Here is a 25,515-nt window from a genome sequence, read left to right on the forward strand (position 1 = left end):
GAAACTGAAGGGTGGGGTTGGCCTGGACAGGAGCTGAGGAGAGCAGGTCTTGGGTCTGGAGGGGGGTGTCAAAGGCTGGTTCTCGAGGCACATGGCAGTGGGGCCCTTCCCACTGAGAGCCAGCCAGGCGCCAAGGGGTCTGGGTCCCATGGCTCTTCTCTCCTGGGCTCTGACCTTCTAGTGGCTAGGCAGGGGCCATGGAGCCTAGGAGCTCTGCCTCTGCCAGCACTCCCCTCCCCGGGTATTTTATAGACAAGCAATAGATGTAACCTGTAACCAGTCTACACAATACCAAGGGTTTGCAGAGAAAGGGTTTGCAGATGCCCAGGCTGCAGCCACCATCCCTCAGCAGCCACTGTTCCTCATCCTGTGTGTATCCTTCCAGAGGGTGTCTGCCTGTTTATAAGCCAGGGCACAAACATGTACACAAAGGACAAAGTACAAGTGCTTCTGACTTCTGTTGTTGTTGGTTTTTTTTCTTTTTCACTTAAAAATATATCTTAGAGAGTGTTTAAGAACTGGTTCTGTCTTTTTAATAGCTGCATAGTATTCCCAACATATGGATTTGCCACAATTTACCTCCCCATACCCTACCTATTGATGGGCATTTAGATGGTTTCCAGTCTTGTTATTTCCGTGTTTTGTGTATACATCTTTGCTATGTGGAAATCCATTCATAGGATAAATTCCTAGAAACAATTCCCTGGTCAAAGGGTTTGTGGTGCTTTCAAGTTTTAGAAGATAGTACCCTCCAGAGATCCAGCCCACATTCCCAAACACAGATTCATTTTTTTCAGACCTCTTCTACACTGTCTTACTTAACTGTTACATATTTGCTCTTCAGTAGGTGAAAAATGCTATTGTGTCTCATTTATTATTAGTGGGATTGCCCGTGATATCACACTAACAGTTTTTTGTTTTTGTTTTTTTTTTTGAAGACTTTATTTATTTATTTGAGAGAGAATGAGGGAGAGCACATGAGAGGGGGGAGGGTCAGAGGGAGAGGCAGACTCCCCGCCGAGCAGGGAGCCCAATGTGGGACTCGATCCAGGGACTCCAGGATCATGACCTGAGCTGAAGGCAGTCGCTTTAACCAACTGAGCCACCCAGGCGCCCCACACTAACAGTTTTAATTTCTTCTTCTGTGCCATTTCTGCTCATGTCAATTTTCTTACTAGATTGTTGATCTTTTTCTTTTTGATTTATAGGAACTCTATATATTGATGAAATGGGCTGTCAGTGTTGTGCAAACCTTTTTTTCTGCAGTTTCTAAATTGAAGTTAGAGCCAGGCAGCTAGCTAGTTTCCCTGAGCTCCTTTATCAAACGAGCTAGCTACCGTTAGTACCTGCCTTGAAGAGTAATTGTAGGGATCAAGTTATATAATGGGATAATGACCCTAATTCAGGATCTGGCTCATGGTAGGTGCTCAAGAATACAGCTTCCCTCCCTCTTCCCTCTCCCATTGTTGGTATTTGCCCTCAAAGACTATACAGTAACGTTGGAAGGAGAGAGCCAGTCTCCCTCTCTTCCTCATAGGTGGAGTGCTTACCCTTCCTAATGATAGAGTTTAGGAGACCAGCACCTCAGATACCTGTAAACCCAGGGCACGTCTGAGCTGGCAGCCGGGTGCTCCAGGCCCCTTCCCCATTGGGCTCACTCCCCATAGCAGCTCTTGTGGTTCCTGGGGCCTTCCAGAAAATGAGTTCTGCAGAAGGACAGTCAGGCTGTGCCTGTGGGAGAGAAGGTGGCAGTGCCTGGGTGAGCCTGGCACCTGGGCAACGCCTCCCCGTAGCCAGTAGCCCCTGCAGATACAGGCCACCCAGCCTGGACTAGATGATGTGGGTGGTTTTAGCTCCACTGTGTCAGCTATTTCTCCATGCTTCCCAGTGACCTGCTGCTTTTACCACCCCCAGGCCCTCTCCAGCCCAAGTCCTGGCCATCTCTGCTCTCTCGGCTCTTCTCTTTGGAGGTGCCTTGGGGCTCCTCGTGCTTCTCCGGCCCGAAATGTTAACCTCTGGGGTGGAGGCCAGACACTTGCACCCCTATTTGTGAAGTGCCCAAGGGACAGGTGCTCCCAGCTGCTTGTGACAGGATGGCCCTTGCTGAGTGCCCCCTCCACCCCCCATCCTTGCCATTGCTGCAGGAGGACCCTCAGGGTGGACACTTCCTCCAGCCCTGCCTCACACCGAGAGTGTTGACCCTGTGTGCTCTCAGTACAGGAATTTGTTTAGCAGGTGTGACCAAGTGTGAGGAAATGGTTTTCTGCCACGTTTACAGAGGAGCATTTAGAGCCCCCTCAGCTGACTGCTGGGATCGGGCCATGGCTCTGACAACTGGGGCTGTAGGTCGGGAGGAACAGGCTGGCTCTTCTCCCTTCTGCTGTGCATTGGGGTTTACTGCTTCAGCCTGGGGTGGGGGCAAAGGCATGGGGCTGCTGGCCCTTGTGAGGAGGTACAGCGGGGGTGAGGGTGGGGGCTCTAGGCACCCTGACCTGCCATCCCTCAAAAACCCCACTGTCCTGGGCCACCCATGCCACCCAAGAGGCTGTCTGGACAGCCCCCCTCATCATCCTCAAGGGCCCGGGCTAGGGGACCCTCCTGTTATTGATAATTTCTGAAAATTGTGTGAGTCTTATAGGGCCACACATTGTCCCTGCAAACAGTCCTGACACACAGTGGGGCCCAGGCGCCACGGCCTTCTCAGAGATGCTTCTGTGCGTGGTTGGGCTGTTCTCTTATCTTAGGTGTGTGTGTACAGAATCAGACAAGTTTGTTGTGTAGCTGTACAAAATTGTGTGTGCTCACACCCGCGAGCTTTTCAGCAACCTGGGGTTGTTTTTGTTGTTTTTTGAGGTTTTTTTTTTTTTTTTTTTTTTTTGCTGACATTAAGTCTGAGAGAAGTTTCCCTGTGAGGGCACAGGCCGTCTCACTCAGCTGCCTCCCAGTATTGTGCCGTGGGAGGGCCACGGTCTCCTTGAGTGGGCACATATGTGGGGCCCGGCTTTGTGCTCACAAGGAGGCTGCAGCAGGCCTCCCTGTGCCTGTCTCTGTGCCGTGTTCCTCTTTGAGGCCCTAGCTGTCCCAGCCTGGCCCAGAGAGGTGCTCACTGTTTATGGACTGATTCCATTCGTACCTTTTCCCTTAACAGCTGGTCTCTAGGCGCATCCTCCGGGTCCAGCCAGTGCTGGTTGCTGTGGTGCCCGTGCCCCAGGATGCTTGCAGGCTTGCAGTAGAGCCCTGCACATGGGTCCCTCCGTGGAGGGCCTCTGTAGGACACCATGGGGCACGTGGGAGAGTTGGGGGAACTCTTGAGTTTGGGTGTGCTGGAGGCAGGGTTCCCACTGCAGGGCGGGTGCCGCCCGGCCAGGAAAGGGCCAAGCGATGGAGGCCAAGGTTAGAGGCACCCTCAGGGGGAGCTCCTCAAGGCTGGGCCGTGCCTGAGGCAGTGCTGGCTGAGTCTTCATGGGGCGGGTGAAGAGCCAGACAGAGGGATGCTGAAGGGCGGGTGAGTGTGACCTGGGGCTTTGATGGCAGCCCTCCTCACGGGAGCTCTTGCACATGGGGCTTAGCGGGCCTGCTGCACAGCTGGCTGGGGCCCCGCGCAGCGTAGACGTGGCGTGTAGCAGGGCACAGCAGTGCGGTTGGATGAGCATGTGAGGGAGAGAGGAATGAACTTGGCACATCTCCAGTCCCACTGTTCCATAACTTGGCTGCGAGGGAACAGTTCCCAGCCCACCCCCTTCCTCCGCCGTGGAAAATCCCTGCTTGCGGGCTGTGTGCCGAGCAGGTTGGAGCTCCTGGGCTGTGGCTCGTGCTCCAGAGCAGGCCCGGGCCCCGGCTGAGGGCCCCATTACCTCAGTCCTCTCCCACCGGGCAGAACAGTCTGGTCTTTGCCAAAACAGAGCCAGGGTTGTTGGACGTTGTTGGTTGAGGTCCTGCGGCCCTCCCTGCCCCAGCAGGGCCTGGCCTGGGCCCCGGTGCCTGTTTCTTCACAGCATCGGGCGGGACTGGCGGAGGCGTGTGGCTGTGTGATTCAGACGTGGCTCCTCAGGCCAACTGTGCAGAACAGGGAGCAGGGAAGACAGGGAGGCCTGGGGCTGAGGCTGTGAGGTGGGGATTGGGCCTGGGGTCATATGAACCCTCCTGAGCCAGTGCCCAGCCCTGAGTGGGCTACGGGGGAGGGAGGAGCAGGGGGCTGTCCCTCTCTGGGCAGAGGGGGCCAGGAAAGCAGGCTCCAAGCACACGGTGGAGGCTGAGGGCTTGTCTTCCGAGTGCCCAGAAGCTTTTACAGCTTCCTGTACTGGTGTGTGTACTTCTGGGCAGGTGGGCCCAGGCACAGGCTGGAGCTGGGCTGCTCTGTCCAGAGCGAACTTCTCTCCCTCTTAGAGTTGCTTCAGAAATGTTCCCATAGTAACCAAGCCAGAGATGGCTCTCCTTCCTTTCCCAAAATGTTTGCTTATTTTAGCAGGCAGGGTTTTTTCTTGTTTCAACCCAGTTTCCAGCCCCTGTGAAAGAAGCAAAGGGAGCTGAGGGCCCAACTAGCACGGCTTCCTGCGTCCGAGACTGCGTGGGGTGGGCAACAGCTGCGGCTCGAGTTGGAGGGAGTGGAGGGGAGGTGCTGCCTGGCTGGGACTTGGCTGCCCTGCCACGGCGCCCCCATAGCCACTCCTGCCCCATGTGGGGGTCTGCCTGAGGCCCAGGCGAGCAGCCCGTGGCCAGTAGCACCCAGGGCAGGTCCCCAGGCTCCGGGCCACTGAGTAGAGCAACAGACTTTGGACTTAGGTAGGCTTGGCTCCTGGCCACTCCACCCCCTCCCAGGCCCCGCATTGGGCACGGGGCTGCCTGTTGGCAGGGTGGTCACAATAGGCGGATGGAAGCCCTCGCCCAGCACGGGCTTGGCACATCACACAATTCACCCTTGGGATCAGGAGTCAGCCTGCGTGGGGCTTTGGGGCTCTTCTGTGGATCCCAGTGGTGCCGCAGGAGGGCAGTGCTGGTACCAGAAGGGGCGTGGCTAGAGCCAGTGGTGGGAGCCCCATCTCTCACAGGGCTGGGGCCCTCCAGACGCGCAGGCCCTGCCCTGGCTCAAGTGGGGCAGTCTGAAATGCGGAGCTGTCTGCCCACCATGCAGGCCCCTTTCTGCAAGGCCTGGCTTGGCCTTTGGTGCCTGTGGATGCAGGTCGTGCGTACTCCTTGTCAGTGCTGCATAGTGCTCTGCTGTCTGTCCTCCAGCTTATCTACCTGCCCTCTGCCCAGGGGAGCATTAGCTTCCAGTTCTCCACTGGTACAAAAACATGGCCTTCCCTGGTCTCCCTCCTCACTGTGCAGGTCTCCAGGACAAGGTCACAGGCCCTCCAAAACCAGTGCCTCCACACGTCGGAAGCCAGGTGGTTCTGCGGATCCTGTCCAGGTTCCCTCTCACCAGCCCCCTCTCCGCCCTTCCTGGCACTCAGAACCACAGATGACTTTCATTTTGGCCTATCTATGGGGTGATTGGGAAGGCTGAGCCCCTTCCTATACCCATGGCTAGTGCCTCTGTCTGCCCCGGCTCTGGCGTGTGCTGCTACCTGGCAGCCACCACGTGGGCTCTGTGGTTCTGTTTGTCCTGAGTCCATGTTGCTTTAAGTGTTGGGAGATACAGTTGTCATGAGCCGTCTTTGTTCTTCAAGCGATTGTGTTGTGTGGTCCCCAGCCCTGGTGCCTATGTGCTCACTGAGGGCCCTGATGTGAGAGGAAGGACCCCCACAGGCTGGGCAGCCAGCTCGGGGGAGAGCCACCCCACCAGAGCTGGGGGAAAGGAGAAAAGGCCTCTAAAACCCCCGGCACCCCATCTTTCTAGGCAAGAATCAGTCACACCCCTTCTACCCTTAACTTGCCTCCAGTTGGCTGTGTGATCTTGGGGGAGTCCCCCTCCACCTCCACGGTGAGCAGATGACAGGTATTAGGGAGGGGCAGGCACAGCAGGCCCATCTCTGAGGCGGGTAGCCCAGCCCCTGAGACAGTGCCCCGGCCCTCGGGAGGGAGCCGGGGGTCCAAATGGAGGCCGGTGGTGCCAAGCAGGGCACAGCCTCTGGAGCCCAGCACACCGGGCACACTCCCAAACAGGGACCTCATCTAGAACAGTGTCTCTGTCACCCCCACCCCCAGCACATTCCCCTGGCAGGAATTCTCCCCGCCCTTGAGAGTTCCCTGGGACAGGGTTAACTGGGAAGCCAGTAGCCCCAGAGTGAGGGACAGCAGGCATCATCCTGGCTTGGGTGAGCCCTGGCCAGGTCCTGGGGTCTGTGCCCAAGACATCTGCCTCCTGCTGCAGGGCTAGACTTGGCCCTTCTTTCCCACTACCCGCCCCCTCCTAGTTCCCGAGAGGCACGGTGCCTGGTGGGCCTGTGGGCAGCCCTTGCCTCACTTGCACCTACCCCTGGAGCTGAGTCACTGACACCCACCCCCGGATGCCAGCCCCAAGTTTGGGGCCTTTTGCAACAGGCAGACATCAGGGAAGACCAAGGCACGACCCAGGGATGAGGTGTTGGTTTCCCCAGTTAATTATACCCTCTATGGCTCCTGACAGCAGCAGATCTGTCCTGCCTCCCGGCAGTAAACAAGCCCCAGGAGCATCGGCATGTGGTGTTCCAGCCCGTGGGGCGCTCCAGTGCAGAGTCCCACCCACCCTCTCCGGTCAGGGCCAGGGAATGTCGGAATAGGAAGCCCCCGGTTGGCAGCAAACCCACACCTTTCCTGAAATCAGTCCACCCATGTCACCTTTGCTGCTCTCAGGACCGGTTGTGACCAGTTTCGGTTCCACCTCTGCTTGTCCCTGTGCCACACCTCAAGGAATGTGTTGCCCCGTTGTTAAGCCTGCTGTGTGCCAGACCCTGGCCAGCTACGTTGTCAGGGAGGTCCAGTGTCCACAGGCCCATTTCATGGAGGTGCCAGGAGGTAAAGTGCCTTGGCTGAGGTCCCACGACCAGTCCATGTTGGAGGACGAATGTGAACCTCACTCTGTCTGGTGCTGAAGCCCGTGGGTGGTAGCCCACAGTTGCACATGAGGGAAGGAGAGCAGAAAGCCAGGGACAGGTTGGCTCCTACACTGGGATCAGCCCAGCTGCTCCCAAGCAGGAATGTTGCCTGCATGGTTCATTGGCTGGGTAGGGAGGATGGTGTGGCTCTGGGCAGGGGAACAGGGGCATCTAGCCCTGCCCTAGCAGGTGGGGCTGCGATTCCAGATGGAGGCTGGAGTAAGTAGCTGGGCCATGGTAGAGGCTAGGACTGCATTGTCGGCTGGCGTGGGCACCGGGCCTGTGTGGGCACGATGGGGTTGCGCCACCTGTCTATGGTAGACAGTCCCTGCCTGGCTCCACCCAGGGGCTGGGGCTCCTGAGGCAGAGCACAATAACAGCGGAGGCTGCCATGGTTGCCACAGGCCCAGAGCATCTGTACCCAGCTGGGCCCACGGCAGCAACGGCAAGACTGGCCCCATTTACAGGCACTCACTGGGGGCTTCATTTGGGGTGCCGCCTTTGATCCTCCACAGCATGTGTGAGTGGCTTAGATGCTATTATTATCCCCATTGTACAGATGGGGAAGTTGACACCAGCAGGTACCGTAGGCTGTCAAAATCAAAAGCCCTTTTCTGTCCTCTGCCCACCAAGGCTGACCTGCCTTCCCCTGTTGGACAGCAGAGCTTGTGACCCTATTTTCAGGCCCTGTTCAAAGGCCACTCCCTGGCTGATGTGCTTGCTCCGGGTAATGGGAGAGAATGGCACTGAAGGGGCGTTTGTGGGGTGTGCTTCTGCAGCAGAGGTGGGGGGACCCTGCAGAGATCGGTTCCATCTGTCCCCCTTCGAACAGTGTGCAGAAGCCAAGGGAGTGAGCCAGGATCACACAGCTAGCAAGTAATGAGGCTGGAGTCCAAATCCAGGTCTGTCCTACTCCATGACCGGCTCCTTTAGCTGCTGTGTTGGGAAATCAGTGGCCACATCCAGGCTCTGTCTGCTCCATTAGTGATGTCTGGTGTGGGCTGTGGCGGACTGTGTCCTGTGCGTCTGCCCCCTCCTTCGGGGGTGGAGTCCTTTGCCCCTCCCTTGCTCTGAGGCCTCCTCGTGGTTGAGGCACTCTCTGCACGGCTCTTTGTCACCTTATGGCCCATTTTGTCTTCCTTCAAGCCATTAGAGAGGCCCCCTCTTGAGGGGTGCCCAGGTCCCTGGGGGAGGTGAGCTGGTGAACAAAAGCTGTGGGAGCCCAGAGCTCACGGTGGGTTTTGGGTAGGACTGGCTAGACGGGGAAGGATCGTGAGGAGGTGGGGACAGGGGTGGGTTTGTTTAAGCCAAATGTAAGTAAGTCCTGCCACCCTTTGGCCTCCCTTTTGGAACCTCGCCTGGCTGTCATTGTCCCTCCTGCCTGCAGGCCTGTGGCTTCAGTGCCTTCTTCAGCCTCTGAAAACATACTGGTTGAGGGCCATTTTGCAGTAGGGTCTTCCCTCTGTGGTCCCCTCACGGTCTTTTCCATACATGGGCTCGCCGCCCAGCCCAGCCTTCCGAAGCTTACCCCACCTCCTCTGGACACTCCCCCCACCCCAACCCTGCCCTAGGCTGATCTCCTCCAGCAAGTGTCAGGACCTGCCTGAGCCCCACCACTGCAGTCATTTTTGTACACGTGCTCTTTGAGACCCTCAGGCCTGAATAAACCCCGACCCTTCCTAGGGCTGAGACCCCAGAATCGGAGGGGGAGCTGACAGTGGGAGAAAGGCAGAGGAGGGGACATTGAGGAGGTGCCTGCTCGGCGGGCTTCTGAGCGGAGGGAGGTGCGAGCCGGTGTGGGCATCAGGCGGGTGCCGTGTGCCTGCAGAAGCACTGGCTGGGCCAGGTACGGAGTGTGGACCTCCTTGTAGGGCAGAGGGGCTAGGAGGGGGATCTTCAAGACATCACGCTTGCCCTCACGATGTACTGGAGGGGCCAGACCAGGGCAGGACCCGCAGCGCTGCCGACCTGCTTCTATTTGGGACTTCACTACACGTGACCGCTCACTGAATCCCTGTAAGTCATGGCATGTAGGTAGTGCCGTTATCCCTGCCTTACAGATGAGGACACCGAGGCTTGGTTAGCCAGCTAGTCTGCACCTGAGTCAGGACCCAGGCGGTGGGAATGGCAGCCAGTGGATGGGCCCTAGGGACAGGCAGAGGAGGGACACGGGGCTCCCTCAGACCAGTGGGATGATAGGCAGGGCTGTGCGGACAGGAAGCATGGGGGTGCAGGCGGGGGTGGGCTGGAGCTTAGCTCTGCTCCGGCACACCAGGTCCACTGGCTCACACACTTCTACCCGGTGTGGTGTGGGCCTTGAGTCTGCGTGTGTGCATGTGGGACTCCAGGACGCCACCCGTCATCCCACTACTTCTATGCCCCCATGTCATCTGATTCTCAGAAGAAATTATCTTGGAGTTTATTGTGGCTTTCCTCTTCCCCCATGGTACCTGCGGATATCCCACCTGGCCAGTGAGGAACGGATCAGGCTCTGCCCCTGGCCCTGCCCTCGGCGGAGGTGACTGTGGCAGGTGTCCTGGCCTCCCCCTCCTCACTGAGATGCCTGGAGCTGTGCAGCAGCGCCGTCGTCGGGCCTAAAGGGAACCCAGTCACACCACAGTGGGAATTAGAGAACAGAAAAGAAGGGAAAAGTTTAAATTGAGGAAATCTGAGCTCCTTGGCTGTAGTAGAAATTGCTGCAGTGGTGCTATTTTTAGCATTGTTGAGATGATCTATGGGCCAGTTGCAAAAGTAAACAAAAGATTCACTTCAAGTTCTCCAGGGAAAAAAGGTCCAGTTTTTAAGAGTCTTAAAAAGGTTAGCAAACTTGCGTGGCTTCTTAGCTTATCCCCGGGTTCTCTTTCCTTCCCATGTCCTGGGCTCTGCAGGTTCTGTTGAACTTCACAACTCTTCCGGCTTGCTGGACCCAGGTTCAGCCTGGAACAGGTGCTGTAGGCTTCCTGTCCACATCCCTGTCTCCCTGTCCATGGGAACCTTGTGAGCCCAAGAGGTGGCAGGTGGTGGGAGGTGGGGGGGCTGGTTCCCACCTGAGAAGCTGCAGAGTGTCCCAGCCCAAGAGGCTGGCATGCAGTGGGGCAGTGGGGACAAGGCCACAGGATGCCCAGGCCCCTATCCTGACAGGACCACAGCATAGTCCTCAAGCCCAGCCGCCCTCATTCACAGCTAGAATTTTTTAAAAACCACCAACAATCAAATGTAAACAGCCTTTAGATGGTCATCCCCCAGTGTGCAGTCTTTTCTGGCCGTTGGAGACAGTTTCCATCTCCAGATATGGATCCACAGTTGTGGCAGTGCCAGGATGCCTGGGCAGAGGGAGAGGATATGTTTAAGCCCTTGGCGTTTGTGATCCCGCACAGCGTGCCCGTCCTGCAAGGGGGTGCAGAGACCCCTGCAGATGGTACAGCTGTGACTTGCCCTGGGCCACACAGCCAGCAAGTGGCAGAGCCCAGACTAGAGCCCAGGCCTGGGACCCGCATCCTATGGGCCAACTTCCATGCCGGAGTTTCTGGCCAGCCCGGGGGGATGGCAGTGATTGTGTACACATCCAGAACTGACCTCAGCCCACAGCCCCCTCCACCCAGACACTGGGGGTGCTCAGTCAGGAGCTTGCTGTTTAACATTCCTGAAGAGAAGAACATTTTCCAGGGTAGACTTCTTTTCCCACTGCACGCTAGCTCTTAGAGGCTTGCTCTTGGGTACATGTCCCTGCTGTGTCTTTCTGGGGCACTGCATGTAACTGCCTCAGCTCGGGCAGAGAGCTCTGAGCTTTACCCCCTGGGACACTGTCCCAGGCCCCGGGCCACCATCTGGAGGGGCAGCACCGTGGTGCTGAAGGCAGCACGGGTGACACACTTCTAGGAGGAGGCCCAGGCCTCAGCAAGGCTTTGGAAAGTGGAGCAAGGACCTGAGGATGGCTGGGAGCGAGGGGAGAGCCTGTGGGAGGGCTCTGGCTGCCGAGGCTGTAGGCACCCCACCTCAGGGCCAGAAAGAAGATGGGGTTCCCTGGCAGGGCCTCCTTGTGTCCCCGTCCCTAGGCTGCAGGCGGCCAATTGGTGGGTATGGCCTGATGGAAAGCCAAAAGGTATGAGAGAATGCCAGTGAGTGGGCCTCTACCAGGGAGAGGATGGAGGCCACAGGGCTTGCTTCCATGGGTGCAGGGACTCGCGGGGACTTCCTTCGTTATTCCTCCCTGCAACCCCATGATCCCCATCTCATGATGAGCAAGCTGAGGCTAAGGACAGTGGCAGCACGGCACAGCATCCCTCAGCCCGGAAGGAGCAAAGCTGGGATTCCCACCCCAAAGAGCTCAGACCTCTCCCTGTCCCCCTTTCCCACTTCCCACCGACCCACCCTCACCCAGCCTGCACCCGGCCCGGCAAAGTTTGTGGTAAGACCCCACGCTGTTGGCCACGGTGCCCAGGGCAGACAGGAGGGGGCCTGCAGACGTGACTGCCCACCTCTGCCCTGGGCTTCATCCTGCTTGCCAGGCTCCCACCAGTTGGCCCCACCCAAAGCCTGCGGGGAGGAGGGGTGCTGCATTACCCTGTTCGCAGATGGGGAACCCGAGGTGGCAAGCCCCGGGCCCCTGAGCCAGGGAGTGGTAGGGTAGGGGCCCTGCTTCCTGCCATGGTGCCGCCCCCGTGGGCCTGGTGTACCCGCTGACTGAGCCAGGGTGTGGAAGTACCGTGTCCTCTACGAGGTGGTACGTGATCTCTCAGACTCAGTCTCTTCATCTCTGAGATGGGAGATGGGAGTGTCCAGCACTTGACACTTGAGAACCTTGTGGTCCCAGCCCTGTGTTGAGGTGGCCACAGGTCACATATCTGAGCCCCAAGAAGTAGCCCTGTGCAGCCCAGATGGGGCCTTTTCTGGGCCTAACCCCTACCGGAGGGTGTGACCTCCCTGTCCTGGGCAGGTAGACAGGGGCCCCAGGTCACGGGAGAGACCCACCCTGCCCTGCCTGGCCCTCCCTGCAACAGTGGTGTCTGGTGGGCTGTTGGCAGCATGTAGCATTCCTATTCTGCTTCCCCCAAACCCACCTGGTTGATAAAAAGAGGAAGCAGTAGCATCCCCCCACCAGGGAAGATTCCAGATGTGGGAGGTGGCAGGGGTGGAGAGCAGCTGAGGGTCCCAAAGGGGTCTTGCAACAGGGGTGGGGACAGAAGGGAGGGCAGGATGTATTTGCGGGCCCTTGCCTGCCCTCCCCAGAGATGTGCCCATGGCTGCTGCCCTCTGGCATCCACTGCCAAATGCTGCCCTTTTGCCTCCCCTTCCTTGCTTCCTGCGTGTCCCTCCAGACAGGTCATTGGTACCCTCAGGGGAGCTTGGGGGTTCAGGGTGAGCTGCCCACAGCCTTTGGCCGCTCTGAGGCGCCTACACTTAGAGTGGAAGCTAGGAGGATGGATTTCCTGAGGCGATGGGCATTGGCCATATGAGCTCGAGTGAGGGGCCCAAACAGTACCTCCCATGGCCCAGAGATGCTCCCCTACAAGAACATACCTGATGGCAAGGCCACCAGGTTTGGCTTGTGATGGATTCTTGAGAGCATGGGGCTGCCCCTCTGGGGGACCCTGGTTGCCCTTAAGCCCCAGGGTTGGAGGTCACACTCTGGCCTAAAGTCTCCCCATCTTTTACTGTGCATGATGGTGAGGTTGCCTTGTACGGGGCTTCTCAAGCTAGGAGCCTCTGCAGGCGTGGCTGGGGCTTGTGGATGGCAGGCGGGGCCTGGAGCATGGCTGGGATGGGGATACCCACATGTCTGGCCCACACATCTTCCTGCGCACCCTACTCTGGGCAAGGTGGACGCTGCTCTGCCCTCAGAGTATAGTTTTGCTGTTGGCTTCCTGGTCCTGGTCCCTGCTGACCTCAGTTTCCTCATCTCCAGAGGTGGGCCAGTGGATGAGGTCAGTGGTTTTCCAGCCCATTTCCAAAAGAACAGTTTCCCACACACCCCGCTGGGAAACATGAAAGGGCAGCCTCTCTAGCAGACAGGAAGGGCTTGGTGCCACCTGCTCTGGCCACATTCCCATCCTGCCCAGGCTCCCGGGAAGGAGGGGCAGGAGCCCCAGAGAGGCTGCGGGGTCTCTGCCTTGCCACCATTCTGCCAACCCAGACAAGGTTTCCTAAGCTCAGTGGCCAGGCCTTCTTTCTGGGGTAACTTCAGTTTGGGAATTTGTCTCCTCCTCCAGCCCCCTTGTCCACTTTTCCTCTTTGGAAAGTTTGAGCAAGTTGCTTCTGAGAGAGCAGCATTGGGTTTAAAATCCAAACCAGAGCTCCAGCTCCAGGAGTCCCTGCCTGGTTTCCATGGTGATGGGCTGTGGCCACCGGTGCCCCTGGGGGTAGAGCAAGCACTCCCTCACAAGGGCAGGCCCAGGCCCTGCTCCACGCTTGGCTCCACCCATATAGCTGGGTGGCTCCAGACAAGCTAGTCAGATTTTGTAAGGCTCAGTTTCTTCATTTGCAAAGTGGGATTGATTAGACCTACCTCAGGGGGTTATATCGGTACTGCCTGCCATGTGCCCTGGGACACTGTGCCTAGGAGAGAGTCCGCGGGGATACCCAGGCAGCAGGAGCATCTCTCGGGGCCTGGCCGCCTCAGCCCCCTCAGGTCAGTGCTGGGCTTTATTCCCAGAGAGACACCCACCTGGACCTACTTGGAGGAAGGTGGGGAGTCTTGGGCTCCAGGCCATGCTTTGGCTGAGGCTCAGGCCCGGGCTCCCCACAGGTGGAAAGTCAACCTGGCTCTGCCACAGAGGCAGGGGCGTGTGAAACCCAATGAGGTGGTGCTATGGAGGCCTTGGAAATGGAAGGCTGGCCCCCGGGGGCCGCAGATGAGGAGCCCTCGCCTGGGTGACAGGAGATAGCTCTGCTCAGGAGCACAGGAGCTTGCTACCCTCCATAGCTTCACTTCTGTATGAGGTTGAGTGTCAGTACCCACCCCCAGCACTTGGCCCAGGCACCCTGAGTGTACTACTTTGTGCGTCTCGAGGTGCTGTGGGTGCAATATAGTAGCCTCAGCAAATGGAGCGGGGGCAGGTAGTCAGGAACACTCCTGGAGGAGTTGGCCAGATTGTCAGACCAGGGAGAGGCGTTCCAGGAGAGGGAACCCAAGGGAGGCAGTGTGGGGTGTGAGGGTCCTCACAGCTCAGGGCAGGAGTGGTGGAGAAGGTAGATGGGGTCAGCCCTGTATCTGTGGTCAGCAGGCTGGCTCTGTCCTGTGGCAGTGGGGTGCCCCCCGCAGGGTGTCCTGGTTGCAGTGTCGTGGTCAAGTGGGGAGCTCTCAGAGTAGTGGGCTGTGCAGCTTGGAGGGAAGGCCTGGAGAAGGGCCTGGGGGCTAGAGAGGTTAGGGAGAATGTTCAGGCAGGGCCAAAAAGAGCCTTGTGGAGGGTCAGGGGAGGCTGGGGGAGGGTAGGTTCTGGCCACAGAGAAATAAGACCCATGTCCCCTGCAGCTCGGTGTGAGAGTGCTGTGTTTAGGCTTCAACCTTCTGCTGTGGGGCCAGCAGGAGCATCCTGCCTGTGTGGGAGCCACTCTGAATGGGCTACCCCACTGCTAGGGGATGGAGCCCTGTCCCGTCCCCTCACAGCATAAGTGGGAGGTCCCATTGCCATCACAGAGGTTACACATTGCTCCAGAGAGGGGAGGGTGCTATGCCTGGGGTGCGTGTTCTGGTCACGTCTCAGAGGTGTGCTACTTCGGGGGCCCCCCTGGACTGCAGACTGAGCCCTGCTCTGCAGGGTGAGTTCTGATGCTGTATATGAGATTTGAAGGGTTTCTGTCGGGGGGCTGTTTGGGTTAGGAGAAAGTGGTGGCCCTGCTTGGGAAGCCACATGCCCATGGCGGTGCGAGCTTTGTCTAGGACCTCGCCTCTGTCTGGTGGTTGGTGTCTGCTCACCCCTGCCCACCGTTCAGCTCGGCCTCTCGCTGCATGAGGATCCTTGGGGGCCATCGAGGGAAGAAACCTGGCATGGGGCACAGCTACTGCAGCCACTGTGCCTTGAACCTGACCCTACTGAGGTTCCTATCACTCCCCCTCACTTAGCAGCCCAGCCAGAGAAGCCAGAGCTGCCCCCCAGCCCCCCAAGCCCACAAAGGCCATTTATTAGGAACCTGGGGTCAGACGATAGATAGACTGTCCTAGTTTTCTCAGTGTGCATGTCAGACATGGCTTTTCTAGGATGCGGGCTTCCCTCCTGAGATGAAGCGGAAGCAGCTCAGCAGTCCTCCAAAGAGTGGGCGATTCTAGAAGCCTGGACGCAGATCTCATTCCCAGACCTGACACGGGGGTGGGCTCAGAGGAGCCCATTGTAAGCGTCTTCTCGCTCCAGGGAGGCTCTCATGGTCCCCATCAATCACACCCCAAGACCCAGCTTGCCCCAAAAGGCCTCACAGCCTGCTGGCCTCCCTTCTCTGCCCTGCCTGCGACCCTTCTCTCTCCACAGAGGCCCCTCCACGCGGTCCCGTTGGCTGTCCCTGATGTCACAGGCCCCCTACCTGTCTCTCCTCCGTTCTGTTACCCTGTGTGGGGAGATCCCTGTCCAGCAGCACCCAGCCCAGATGCCACTGTGTCTTCCCCAGGAAGCTGCCTTGTCCCTTTGTCTCGTTCTTGTTTCTCTCCCTCTGTGGCCACCTGTGCTCTTGATCCCCAAGCTGGCTGGGCTGGAAGTGCCAGGTAAGCTGAGTTGATGTGGACTGTGGCTGCATCAGTCCCTTCCCATGAGAGCCCTGGTGTCCGAGTCTGCCTCATGGTGACTGGGGATGTGGACATGGCATTCCCCTCTTGGTAAGGCACTGGTGGGAATGTATGCATGCCAGAGGCCCACATGCTGGTCCCTGTGGAGCTGTGCATGGCATGGGCACGCCTGTTGAGACAGACGCAGCCCTAGCCTGAGGGACAGGGATCCTTGCATTGTGCCCTGACCACCGTGGCTGGTCTGTTCCCCTGGGCATGTCATTTCCCTTTTCCCCACCACTGTGTCCTCACTCATGGCCATACAGGCAAAACAGCTGGATTCAGGCTTGCAGCCTTAGAGCACAGTCTAAGGAACTCCTGGGTACCAGAAGCTCTAGCATACGAGAAGGAAGTGGGGTTGTAGCTGCGGGTCTGTAAACTGGGCAGGAGAGGCACGTTTCGATGTCTTAGCTGTCAGGGAAGGGAGAGGAAGCTGGCTCGCATGAGACTGGGAGGCCCAGCGTCTTCGGCTGGCATGCACTTGGCAGAGAGGCTGCCCAGGCCCACGTCACACAGAGCCAGGGTCCCACAGCAGGGAGGCAGGTGAGCAGCGGTAAGGCTTGTGCCTCCAAACCAGTTGGCAGCTCAAAACTCTAAGGCTGAGGATTGGGATTATTAACTCCAAGGAGCATTCTTGCCACCTAAAGGTAGCCCTGGACTCAGCCAAGGAGGAAGATGGGGTTAGGTCAAGTGGGGACTGAGGTCACAGTCAGCAGAAAGGAACCAGGAGCCACCTGTGGGTCTGTGTTGGCTCAGGTCTTGAGAAGGGATGGTTGCAGGGGGCCACTAGGGCCACATGGTCCCCTGGGCAGCTCAGCTGGCAGCACCTGGGGCAGCAGCCCAGCTCTGGGATCTGATTGGCTTCACTGGGCCAGGAACCCACCTCTGCTGGGGGCTGCCTACCCTCACTGGCACATGAGCCAAAGGCCAAGCGCCTATGTGCAAGGAAGGCTGTGGTTACCACTCCAGCGGACTGCACTGCTCCGGTGACCAGAAAGTGTCCAGAAAAGGGTGAACAGTGCCCCGTCTGCCCTCTCTGCTGGTCCACCCCAGGGTGAGGACATGCTGAGGCAGAGGCGTGGGGACATGCACACATTCACCCATTGGTCTGGGTTCCGTACCCAGGGACACAGCATGTCTTCCTTTCTACTAAGTAACACAGGGTGACAGCATCTGCCCCACAGGCCAGTGTTGTTCATCCTTCTCTGTGCCTCCTCACTCAACAGACACCTTGAGGCAGTTCACACTTTGCTCTCTGGCCCTGCTTACCCTCCTCCTCCCCTCACGTGCTCCTGCTAGGGACTGCTCGTCCAGACAATGCCACAGTTGTTCAGTTGGGCTTTCTCTAGTTCTTCTGGCTTTGGTGATCATCCCTGGGCTCCTGGAGAGCCAGCTCAGCTTTCCCTCTCTGCAGCCATCCCTGGGAGCATGCGTGCTTTGGGGGAGGCCAGACCTCTATCCTAAGGGCAGCGGGCAGTTGGCATTTTAGAAATGGCTGTGGTGTAGAGAATAAACGTGGCCACACAGGACGGGGTGGGCGGAGGGGCCAGATAGGGCTGCAAAGAGGAATGTTGGCCACCCAACTTCCCAACATGAAAATGGGTGAAGCCCTGGCCTCCCTACCTCCCTGGTGGCTGCCAGGGGCTGCTGGGTGGACAGCAGCTGGGGGGGATGTGATGGGTCAGCACCTCTCAGAGTTGGCCCTTAACCAGGGGACTTGGGCCCAGGGGTGGGGAGGTGGCTCTCAGGGCCACCTACCTATTGCCCTTGCCACCGTTGTCCTCTCCATTGTGACTCATCTGTTCTGGAGCTGGACTGGGGAGAGGGGTCTGCCTGGGAAAGTCCCTGTAGGACCAGGCAATGTCCTCAAGACTTTTGTGTTCTTATGATCAGTCATCCAAGTCTGCTTTGGAGATTGAAGGTCAGATATCCCTTGGAAAGGCAGTGGGGTGGGGCGCCTGGGTGACACAGTTGTTAAGCATCTGCCTTCGGCTCAGGTCATGATCCCAGGGTCCTGTGATCGAGTCCCGCATCGGGCTCCCTCCTCTGCAGGAAGCCTGCTTCTCCCTCTCCCACTCCCCCTGCTTGTGTTCCCTCTCTCACACTGTGTCTCTCTCTGTCAAATAAATAAAATCTTAAAAAAAAAAAAAAAAAAAAGAAAGAAAGGCAGTGGGGTACTCTGATGGCATGGGGCTCCTCCTGGCCCGAGGCTGAGGAGGCTTGGGCCTGCATGCAGCCCAGGGTCAGCACATCCACTTCCAACATCAGTTCTCCTCCACAGACAGGCTGGAGCGTGCCCTTCAACACCCAGACGGGGCAGGGCCACCTGATCGCCAGGATTGACCCAGAGCAGGCAACCCACAGGTTAGACCCTGCTCGCCAGGGCTCCTGCCAGACACTGGATGAGCATGGTCAGGGTGGACTGGCCTCCTGGGCCCCTGAGGCTGGCGGAGTGCTGCCGCAGCCGCCAAGGTTTCAGGGGTGGCCCTGAGGTGGATGAGCTGCCATCCTCCCTGGACAGCAGTCAGAGGCCTGTGTGCTGCACATCCAGGTGCTTTGTGGGTGATCAGGACCCATGGGGCCTCTCTTGCGTAGGGTACTGGTAAGTCCCAGAAGGGGCACAAGGCTCTTTGGGGCCCAAAGAATTCCTGAGTTTCTGATGCAAGCCCACCAGGGCCCCCTGTCTCAACACTCTCACATGCAGTGTGCACAAGAATGCCTCCTCCTGGGGGCTCAGGGAGAGTGATTACCACCTCCCGGTTCTGGGCCTCAGTGCCATGGTCTGTCAGCTAGAGATGGCAATGCCCATGTCACGGGGCTCTGGAGAGGGCTTGCACAAACCAGGGCTTGGGGTGCTGGGTACTGCGAGGTCCCTGGGGCAGGGCCAAGGAAGCTGGAGACCACTGGGAGCACACAGTGTCCCAGGCTAGTCTCTCCAGAGACTTTGCTGGGCAGAGGCCTGGCACAGAACCCCTGAACTCCCCTCACCCACTACAGGCCTCCCTCCTGCTATGACAGCCAAAACCATGGGACCCCAGCCTGCCCCAGCCCACCCTGGGCCTCAGTGTGCTCATGAGAGCATCGCAAGGGCTGGTTTCCAGAGAACTACATACTCTGTAACACAGACAGCTTCTTCCTGGCCTAGGTGTGATGGGCACATGTTCTCAGCCTCCTTTGGTCTGACTTTATCTTACAGGAAGTGGATAAGGTATGAAGTGAGGTCATGAGCTGTGCAAGGCACAAGTGTCACTTGTCTGCTTCAGCCTTCCGTACAGCCAGGAGGAGTCAACCAGCTCTGAAGCCAGCCAGGCCTGGCAGCGGGTCCTGGCCATACTGACCTTACTGCTGTGTGACTCTGAACCAGTGCCCAACCTCTCTGAACCTGTCCCCACATGTGAGTGTCAAATGATGATATGCATGTAGATGGCGAGGGGCTGTTGTGACTTGAGCACCATGTGGATTTAGAACTCCTCTGAGACTCGACCTGTGGCGAGCACCCAGTCAGGAGACCCTTGTCCTCACATAACCCTGGGGTGGCTTGTGCTCATGCTTGTCTCCCTGCAAGTGAATGACCTCTAGAACCACAGCCTGGTTCTTCCAGTGCCTGGCAGGGAGCAGTGGTCCTCCAGGGGGAGAGGGAGGGAGGACAGAGAGTGTGACATCCCCCTGGCTGAAGGTAGGTTGGACCCGAGCCCATTTGGATTAAGGGCACCTGGTAGGGGCACATAGTAAGACTGGGAACACTAGTGGGCAGGAACTAGCCTAAGTGTAGGATAGGTGGAAACAAGCTGGCTCAGGGAGATGGCACCAGGACAAGTGTCACCAGGATAGGGGCCAGGTGGATCTGAGGTCTCTGGGTGTGTGGGGAAGGAGGAGGAAGCAAGGAACTCAAGGCATTGAGGTGGTGAGAGAGAAGCTTGGGGGGCAGCGGACGGCGGGTGGTTGCCTGGTGGCAGGCCAGGGCTTGGTGCAGCATCTCTCTGTCCGCTGTCCCTGCCTTTGCTTGGCCTCTCCTCACCTGGCAAGGGAGGAGCTACTGGTAGTTGGTGGACAGTCCTGGAGCAGCGTGCCCCACGGTGCTGTGTGCACACCAGAGCTATGGGTGCTGGGGGCATGGTGGTATGTTCCTGGGTGAGGCTCTTCTCTCTGAGTCCATTCCTCATCTGTAGAATGAGCACAGTCCCCTTTCCAGGCTACCCTGTGCTGAGAGGGAGGGGTGCTACTGCCCTTCTTGGAATAGAGTCCAAGAGGGGAATCGTGAGCCCACCCTGCTTCTGCCTGGCCTGGCCACTCCCACCGCCTTGACCCAGGGCCTTCTCCAGGCTCAGCCTCACGGCCCAACTGAAAAATGAGGCCCCTGCCAGCTGTAAAACCCACTGGGGGACTGCCATGGCATCTCTGTTCGGCCCTTCCCCCTGAGGATGTTAGTGGGAAAGCCTTTACTCCACCTCCCACTGCCCCATTGGATCTGCAAGGACAGCTCAGTGTAGCTGCGTGTCCCCACACACCCACTCCTCTGCCCTCCACAGGGCCTTCGCCTGGCACAACTCTAGGGGGCGCCGTTCACATAGCTACCGCGTGCAGGGTGAGGACGGCCACCCCCCACCCACTCACCCCCGCCGCACTCCCTGCCGGCCCTACACCGCTTGGTCCGGGGCCTTTGGGACCCACAGCCTCCTGCGGTGAGGGCTGCACCCCTCGCCTGGTGGGCAGCCCACCACCACCCGCGCGCACCGGGCCAGGGAACCTGCGAGGATTGGCCGGCAAAAGTCAGTTGCGCTGCTGGGCCCGCTTCCAGGCCGAGCGAGGGAGCGAGTGCCCGCGCCCCGTCCGGCTCTGCCCGCCCCGCCCCGGCCCGCCGCGAGCGAACGAGCCTCCGCGGCCATGGCCCGGCGCCCGCCCTAGCTCCGCTGCACAGATGCCACGGCGGAGCCGGCGGGTAGGAACTTGACCGGGGCCGGGGGGCGGGGGCCTGGGCCGCGACCGCCTCTCCTCCTCTGCCTGCCGGCTCCCTGCTTTCCGAAGCTTTTGCCCAGCCCTCCCGGGGTCGGTTTGGGCTGCCACCCCCGCCCCGGCCCCCTGCCCGCCAGGCGCAGCAGGAAGCCCGCGGGCCATGGTTTCCCGGGCGCCGCGGCGGAGGAAGTCGGCCGGCGGCGGGGCCGCGGCGCCCCCATGCCCCGGGGCCAGCGCCCTGCGCAGCGTCAGGTGGGCGGCCGGGTGGGCCGGGCGGCAGCGCGCGGGGGCGGGCGGCGGGCACTGGAGGAGCCTGCACCCGCACCCGCGCCGCCGGGGGAGAAGCCCGCGCAGCGAGCCCCGAGCGAGTCCAGCCCGACCCAGCCCGGGGCCGCGAGCCGGCGCGCGGGGGTGTGCGCTGCGCTGCGCCGCGCGAAAGCGAAAGCCAGAGCCGCTCTCCCGCCGGCCCGAGCAACTTCGCGGCGGGCGGCGCCGAGGAGGAGCAGCGCGGGCCGCTCCCGGGGATGGTGAGCGGGCCGGCGGGGTGGGCAGCGGCGCCCGGGCGCGGTGCTTCCCCAGCTATAAATAGCTGCTGTGCGGGGGCGGCAGGATGGTGCCAGCGGTTTGTGAGTGCCTAGCCTGCTCGGAGCCCGGAGCTGGGCCAGGATCTTGCCCCGCGGCGGAGTGGGGAGGGAGGGTGCAGAGGGGCGTGGGGCGTGGGCGCAGGACGGGGGTGCGGCACACACAGGCGGGGCCGCGGTGGAGTTGAGGGCTGGGCTGCCCCCCCCCCCACTTAGTTGTTTGTCGTTTCTGCTTTTCCGCGGGGCGGGGTGGGGGGGGCTGCGGGGGAGGGGAGGGGCAGCCAACAGTTGTGGGGACCCAGTGTGCGACGTCTCATTTGGTAGAAGAGGCTGAAAGCGGGCGGGCGCCAACTGCAGGCAAATTGCAGGCTTCCCCAAATCCTGCCTGTGCTGGGGACTCATTACCTGTGGATGGCGCGGGGAATCCCTTGCCCTCGGGAGCCCAGCCAGGACCGCTGGTTGGGTGGAGGGTGACGGCGCCCCTGGCGGTTTATGTGCAACCCTGCGGCCAGAGAGGCGGGCCCTGTGGGTTTGCAGTGGAAGCTGCAGGACTTCCTGTCCCCAGGGGTGTTCAACCTAGCCTACCCCTGGCTGTGCCGCCAATCGTAGGCCCGGAGCGGGACAGTGGCTCCAAGTGCTGTGGGAGGGGCAGGGCCCTTCGCTGCTCTTCCGGGCATCAGGAAGATGGGGAGTCTTGGCCCCAAGGGCCTTGGGACTCCTGAGGAGGGTGGCTCCTGAAGGAGATGGAGCTGTCTGGGCCAGCTGTGGGAGAGGTGCCGCCCTGCCAGCCTGGCACTGTCTCTGATGTTCGCCTTACTTGGGGACAAGCGGGGTGCAGGGGGAAGAGTAGAGTAGTGTGAGTGTTGCCATAGTTCCAGCTCTCTGTTGGCTGTGTGCCCCGGGACAAGTCTCTCCCGGTGAGCTCTCCATTGATATCCCATGTTGAAGAAGCTGGACAGGCACCCTTGTCAGTATCGTTGGCCCCCCGGGCTTACAGCCACCAAGTGCAGCCCTACACACCCTCTCCAAGTTGTCTTGCTGTTTGGGAGGTTCATATGGGTTTGCCAATGACAGGTGTCTCCCTAAGACTTTGGAGGATGCTGGTATTCTCCCCAAGGCTGCTCCTGACCTGAGGGCCAAGGGTCCAGGTTCTGTCCTGGCTCAGCTTGGGGTCAGGTGGGCTGCCTCACTGAGGCTGGACTGTGGAAACATTTTTATGCTTTTTCTGGGGGGAGAGGCCCTAATCTACCCCAGCACCCCTTCCTACTGAGGGGCTCCCTTGCTCTCTCCAGCTCGTCACCTGCATGGAAGAAGGTTCTCAGCTAGAAGCAGCCTGCTCCCACAGCCCCAAGCCCGCTGCTCCTGGGAATGGGATGCCAGCAGGCTGCCCGCCCTCGCCTGTTTGGAGCGCTGAGTTACTACTGCACCCATGCCAGGTGGGGGGTGGGCTGCAGGAATCCCTCTGCGGGGGGGATGGGTTCTCCCTTGGGTGCTCACAGTACTGTGCTTTCTGTGGACAGGAATGTTGGAGCTGAGCAGCCCTGGGAGGCCTGTTCACCTGTCATACTATGGCACACAGGGCTAACTGGGGACTGGGAAGGCCTAGGATGATGGACTGCGCCCCCCCTCCCCCCACAACACACACCTCCTGTTATAGGTCAGAACCAAGGCCCTGCTGCTGCTGCTGCTGCATACCTACTCTTTTGTCCCCTCTGGGGGATCCATTCCAAGGAGAGACAGTAAAGATCTGTGGGGGTGGCTGTTCAGCCAGCATTGTTCATAATTCTAAGGACTCGGCCCCAGGTGCCCACCAGGAGGGGACTGGATGGGTTTGGGTACACCTGTGGAGTGATGCGCTGTGGTCATTTTAAATGACAGGAGTGTTGATGGTAGAAAAAAATACCTGTGCTCTGTTTACCGAGTTATAATTTAAGATAAAAATTACAAGCTCAAAAAAAAAAAAAAAATTCCACACTCCTTTGTTCTCCTGCTCAGGATACTCTGGGTGATAAGGTCAACCCTAGGGGGTTGTCTATTTCCTCCCCACTTGACAGAGGCTCCTCCTCCTCTGGCCCCTTCTCCTTCCTGGCTTCTCTCTGGCTTTCCCTGAACACTCCCTCCCCGAAGTCCTTATTCTCTCACCCCATTACTCCTCGTACCAACCATTCCTTCTCTCTCCTCACCCTGGATGCATGTGTGTCTGTCTCTCCTACTAGCAGGGACCCCCTCTGGTGGGTGTGCCTGACCCATCCACGAGACTCCTGATTCCTGGGATGCACTTGGCTTTTTGTCCAGTTGCCAGGCCGATTGGCCCTGGGAGACCCAGAGGTCACTCTGGAGCAACTCCTGAGTTGGGCCTTCCCAGCACCCAGAGGGGATTCATCTGGGGCATAAACTCTCCAGAGCCTGTTCGCCTTGGTTCATGCTGGGGACTTACTCAGAGGCACTCTAGAGCTGCACTGAGGTTGAGGGGACTTGGAGGCCAGGGTTTGTGGTTTTGTCCTGGAACATTCCTTTCCTGGAGGCTGCTCGGGCAGGCCCAATGGGCCCACGTCCCTGTCTGCCTAGCTTGACTCTCATGTGGGAGGGCTTCCCTTTCCCCCAGAAGGCCAGGATCTATTTCGGGGGCCCGAGGTGCCAGTAAGCATGAGAGAGGCAGCCCTTCCTGCCCAACCCTAGGCAGCTCAGAGTCCGGGAGGCCATGGCAGGGCAGGCCAGGATTCAGGTCCTTGGGACTGGCTACTGATCTCAAGGGCTAGCCTTTATAAGCATCCTTTGAGCAGCCCCTGGTCAGGTAGGGAAGGCCTGAGAAGGCCCCAGGCAGACGTAGACCCCCTCAGGCTGCAGTAGCCTGGGGTGAACTGGAGATGGTCCAGACAGCCAGCTGCCCACCTGTTGCCTCAGCAGACTAAGCACCCCTAGGTCTCCCACAGTACTGTTGGCATCTCACCGTCTTTCCCTGCTTAGTTTATCCCCAAGGCACTGAAGCCTGTCTCCTTTGTGGCCTTTCTGGGTGCTCCTAGCGGTGGCTACTTTCTCTTCTCTCCTCCTGCTTGAGGCTTGCCAGGTGCCCCAGCTGTGCATGACCCCAGTAATAGCAGAGTGGGGAAGGGACACCTGAGTCCTGTGGGTAGGGCAGCAGGGGACAGCAAGAGGAGCCCAGCAGAGTTCTGGAAGACCGAGGCTGGAGGCCATGCCCAAAACAGGGGCTCAAAGGACTAGATTATGAAGTCTCAGAGGCGCTCAGAGGTACTGGTGGAGGATGCTCACTCCCCATTGCTCTGCCAGCAGGTGTCCAGTTCCAGCCTCCCCTTTCAAGGGGATGTTCTCAGGTCTTCAAAGGCCCTGGCTCAGAACTGAAGTTATTTGGTATCACTGCTTGGTTCTGCATTTCTGTTTCTAGTCTGTAAATCACAGATCACATTGCTGACCTTTTGTACCTTTGTAAGCATTCAGGGAGAATGCAGAGAGAGAGACCTGAAGAAGGGGAGTCTGGTCCCTGTGTCTCATCCCACACCAGGTCACTGGGTAGCTTCAGGCAGGTTGTGTGAATTCACCTTCCCCCTTTGGAAAATGAAGGGTGGGTTGATTACCCACTTGGACAGTCCCTGCCAGTGTGGGCGTGGGAGGAGTCGGAATCTGCACCCGGTCCCCATGGCTTGAGTCTCATCCACTCAGTGACAAGCCCATGCCCTGGGTCTGAGTGTGGCTTAGATGGAAGAGCCCTATTGGGCCACACCTCCCACCTGCCTCCTTCTCTGCTTTGGCATTTCTGGGCCCCTTATTTCCCTGGGGGGCCTTTGCCTGTGCCCTTGGAGTGGAGGAGGCCCCAGGGGGAGCTGTTACTGAAAGATGGGATCCATGAAGGTGACAAGTGCATCTGGGAGCCTCAGAATGACCTTGGGGTATACTGTCGAGAATGGCCTGAACAGCGGCCCTGCACAGGGCAGTTGGAGCTAACGTGAGAATCAGAACTGTATCTGGACCTGTGGTTTTGGGTTGCCAAGCTCAGAGGTGGTCCTGAGCCATGGGAAGCCCTGCTGGTGTGCAGGGAGCCAGGGGCCCGGGAGTACGTTGGGCAAGGCCTTCCAGCCCACACTGAGGCAGTAAGGGAGGTGTGGACTGGCCAGCTGATCAGGAATCTGGGGAGAGGGGAGTCCTTGCCCCTCCAGGAAGAAGCTGCCCCCAGACTACAGTGTGCTGGAGACAGCAT

General features: G+C 59.1%; 1 protein-coding gene across 3 annotated transcripts in view; it reads left to right on the plus strand.

Moving 5' to 3' along the window:
• CABIN1 (calcineurin binding protein 1) overlaps nucleotides 1–25,515 on the plus strand; it is a 155,907-nt gene that overhangs the window by 109,843 nt on the left and 20,549 nt on the right. The gene's annotated exons all lie outside the window — the stretch shown is intronic.

The sequence above is a fragment of the Mirounga leonina genome, unplaced genomic scaffold (assembly GCF_011800145.1).
Source record: "Mirounga leonina isolate KUSES-001 unplaced genomic scaffold, KU_Mleo_1.0 Mir_481, whole genome shotgun sequence".
NCBI lineage: Eukaryota > Metazoa > Chordata > Mammalia > Carnivora > Phocidae > Mirounga > Mirounga leonina.